We start from the raw sequence: 4444 nt of genomic DNA, 5'->3' as shown, positions 1-4444 counted from the left end.
CAGCTGGTAGAGTTCTTGCCTCCCATGCTTAAAACACAGCATAAACTAGATGTGGAAGTGCAAGCCTTGAATCACAGCATTTAGGGAGGTGGAGGCAAGAGGTTCAGAAGTTCTAGGTCATCGTCAGCTAGATAGCAAATTCAAGGGTAGCCTGGGCTACAAGAGACTGCCTCAAAAACAAAACAAATAACTGGGTGTGGTGGTGTATACCTTTAATCCCAGAACTAGGAGGCAGAGGCAAGTGGATCTCTGTGTAGCCTGGTCTATATGGTAAGCTCCAGGCAACCAGGGCTACATAGTAAGGCCTTGTTTCAAAAAAGCAAAACAAAAGCAATCACATGCCTTTAGTTCCAGTACTCTGGAGGCAGAGGCAGGTGGGTCACTGTGAGATGGAGGCCAGCCTGGTCCAGGTATTGAGTTCCAGGCCAGCTGGAACTAGATGAAACCCTGTCTCAAAAACCAAAACAAACCCCATAGCTTAAGGGAGGTACCGTTTATAATGTGACCCTGCCACAGTGCCTGCCTGTTTGTCCCATTCTCCCCTGTGACCTATGGTGATGTTGATGTCACCTAATTGGATCTGTGACTATATTTCTCCAAACATGTGGGAAATGCATTTTAATCTGCTGTGTGCCCGGGAGAGGGACTGGAACTAGAGAACCTTCTCAAAAGTTCCTCAGAGAAGCTGCTGCAGCATCCTCGCCCCTCCTAATGCCAAGGAGGGCCACTTTTTTCAGAGCCCTCCTCAGAGTTTGTCAGAGGTTGTCCTCACTATGGGAACATTGCTGGTTGACTTTAAAGATGTTGTTTCTCTGATTTTTTCTTTTTAAGGAAGTGCGTTCTGTACACATGACAGACTCCAGGGTGAGAGACCCGTGGCAGTTGGGACGCACCTGGGAGTCCTAACTGCCTTCGCTGGTGCACAGCAGGGGTCAACCCACAGTGCCTGGAACCCCGACTCTGCCCCCACCACGCGGCTCTTCTCTACAGCACAGGTTTTCTGGGCCCTGGGTCACTTCACTGTGGGACTGGGCCAGATGTCTCTAGTGTTTTCTCTGTGTTCTGCCTCCAGGTACGCCTCAGGGGCTGAAAAGCCAGTCTGAATCCTTGTGAGTGGAAAGGGTGGCATCGCATTCCCTACTCGCCTGCGTGCCCCACTCGCTCATCTGCTCTCGTCCCAGTCAGGGGAGCAGAGAGTTGGACCAGCCACACTGCATCTCTAGTTAAGGCCTGTAGATGTAGCTCAGCTGGTAGAGTGCGTCCCTAGCCTGCAGGAAAACCCGGGTCCCGTTTCCAGAACCAGATAAACCAGATGTGATGCTGCACACCTGTCATCCCAGCACCCAGGAGATGGAGGCAGGAGGATCAGAAGTTCAGGGTCATCCTTGGCTACATAGCAAGTTTGAGACCAGCCTTCACAAAAGAAAACCGTAGTTTTGCGTTTTTGTTTAATCTTTGGTGCATGAATAAACGTTCACCTAGCTTTACCAGCAGAAAAACTTAACCACTCAGGCTCTCAACCTAGAATCCCTGATGTGTTTTCCTTCCACCCCACCCTTCCCCCTCCCAAAGCAAGGTAGTGTCAGAACTGTAAAAGCAAACCAGGTGAAGTGGGAACTAGAGCCTGATGTTAAACATAAACTTCATAAAGAAAATGTTCATGTGTTTCCCACCCCCGTCCCAGGGAACGCTGTCAATTCCAAAGCTCTTGCCAGGTCCAGCTCTGCCCTTCTCCAACAAGCCCTGCCTTCCAGCTGTCCCTTTTGAAGGAAGGTCCTGGTGGCAACTCCCAGGCCTGGTCGCTGGGATTTGAGTAATCACAGGCCGGAGTGGCCTGTGTGGGAAGGTGTGCTGTTTGGTCTGGCTCTCCGCCAGTGACACTGTAACTATTTTAAACGGGTCCCACAACCTTTCATTTGCTTCACTAATTTCTCTAAAATAAGAGTTGTTTATTTGTGGGTCAAAACTGGAGAAGCTTCTCATTCTTCCCCAAACTGCTTTTTGGTGAGACTGGAGACAGTGCTCATACTGGAACCCAAAACAGGCACGTAGGAAGCGTTCATTCAGGTCAGCTACTATCACTAGCTGAGTTCCTGAAAAAGAGAGACACACAATGTATCTTTGAAGTCCCCAGAACCAGTCCAGGCCACTCAGTAAACAGTCATTGAGTTGAATGCCCCTTCTGACTCAACTCCATGCTCTATTATAATCTTCCCACAGTGTTATTTACATCAATATTATGTTTTGTTGTATCTTTTGGTGCTGAATACCCAAGGTATTGTGTATTACCTTGTTCTTTGCTAAATAATATTTTGTTCTGTGAGTATGGGGCTTGTTCTGTGTCAAATACTGTCAGTATATCTTTAAAATAGTAGCTTTATTTTGATAAATTTCACTCACCATAACATTTGGCCTTTTAAAGTATATAATCACATGGTTGGTAGGGTGTGTGTAGAACTGTACAACTGTCACTATCTACTTTCAAAATATTTTCATCACACCAAAAAAGAAACCCCACACTAATTGGAGTCATTCTGTTCCTTCTCCCTGCCCCTGGCAACCATCAGTCTTCTTTTCGTTTCCATGATCTAGCTAGATAGAAGACTTGTGTGTGTTTTTACTTGGTACCATGTTTTTGAGGTTCATCTATGTATAATGTATTAATACTTCACTACTTTTTTCTTACTAAATTATATTCCATTGCGTGGGCAATGGAATACCACATTTTGTTTACCTATTCATAAATTCATGGATATGTGTCTTGTTATCATGTTTATACTACTGCAAATGACTCTACTGTGAATTTTCATGCACACTTTTTATCAGGACAAGATTTTCAGTCCTCTTGGATGGTAGAATTTCTGGGTCATACCATAACTATGTTTAACTAAATTAAGTGTCTATAGTGCTTTACAGTCCCACCAGCCACAAAGGATGAGGGTTCTAGTCTCTCCACTGTTGATTACTGTCTTTTAAAAATTTTTTATTTATTTATTTTTGTTTTATGTGTATGAGTGTTTTGCCTGCATGTATATAAGTTCACCCATGTGTGCAATCAATGCCTGTGAAGGCCAGAAGAGGGTGTCAGATCCCCTGGAACTGAAGTTACAGACAGTTGTTAGCCACCATGTGGGTGCTGGGAACTGAACCCAAGTCCTCTGCAAGAGCAGCCAATGCCCTTATCCTCTAAACCATGTCTCCAGCTCCCTATCAATATTTCTTAATCTAGGGGGCTGTACTTTAAACAAAATGGAAAGATGTAATAGTGTAGAATACTTAAAAGTGTATTTTGTGGGGCTTGAGACTGCAAGTGCATGTAGAATTTCCCTCCCACCTCATACAGTGTCCCCAATGCCTAACACAACCACAGTGCATTTGTAGTAGTGCATTTGTCTACACCGAGGCATTAATTATGATAATAGCAAATCACAGACTTTATTTGGTTTCACCATTTTCTGCTAATGTCCTTTTTTGAAATTTTTTCTATCCCAGCTCTAATCTAGGGTAATGCAGTTCATTTAACTAGGCACTTTCTTCTTTTGACTTTATTTACTTATATTTTACATGTATATAAGTGTTCCGTGTGCCCACAGAGGCTAGAGGAGGGCATTGGATCCCCTGGAACTGGAGTTTTAGATGGCTGTTAGCTGCCATGTGGGTGCTGGAATTTGAACCCAGGTCCTCTGCAAGAGCAGCCCGTGCTCTTAACCTCTGAGCCATCTCTCCAGTCCCATAAGATTTCCCTGTAGTTACCAACTGTACAGGTCACTTTTCTTCTTGCTGTGACAAAATACCTGACAAAAACAACTTTAAAAGGACAGATTTATTTGCCTTTGGTGGGGACAGCCTGTCATGGCGGAGGTGGCAGTAAGGGCCCCTCCAGCTGTGGTGCTGGAACCTGAGTACAGGAAGCAAAGACTGATGGATGCTGGGATTTTCTCCTTTTTATTTAATCCAAGACCCGAACTTTTGGAATGGTAGCACCCGCATTCAGGGTGGATCTTCCTATCTCTGCTAAACCTCCCTGGAACTGCCCTCGCAGTCATTTTAAAATCTACCCAAGATGACAAGATGAACCATCATATCGAATATTTGTATTCTTTATTTGCTTAGTTTTCTTTTCATATCCTCTGGTGTTTCTCAGTACAATATTCTGCAGTTGAGCTCAGCTGTTAAGAATACTCAGCTAGCATGCATGAAATCCTGGGTTCCACACCCCCAGTACTGCATAAACTAAGGACGATGGCCCGTGCCTGTCATCCCAGCATGGGGCAGTAGGTTTGGGATCTGCCTGGGATATGTGAGACCGTGTCTTAGAAAGAAAAAAAAAAAAAAAGTATCTGCAGCTAAACTGATCAGAACCAGCCAGATCACCTCAGTTTCTTCTGCACCTTCCTATCCTCCCTGCCCAGCCCTCATACTGGGATCCCCCCTTCACCCTGCT

The sequence above is a fragment of the Nannospalax galili genome, unplaced genomic scaffold, assembly GCF_000622305.1.
Source record: "Nannospalax galili isolate Female #2095 unplaced genomic scaffold, S.galili_v1.0 scaffold451, whole genome shotgun sequence".
NCBI classification, from domain to species: domain Eukaryota; kingdom Metazoa; phylum Chordata; class Mammalia; order Rodentia; family Spalacidae; genus Nannospalax; species Nannospalax galili.
This window is presented reverse-complemented; position numbering follows the sequence as displayed.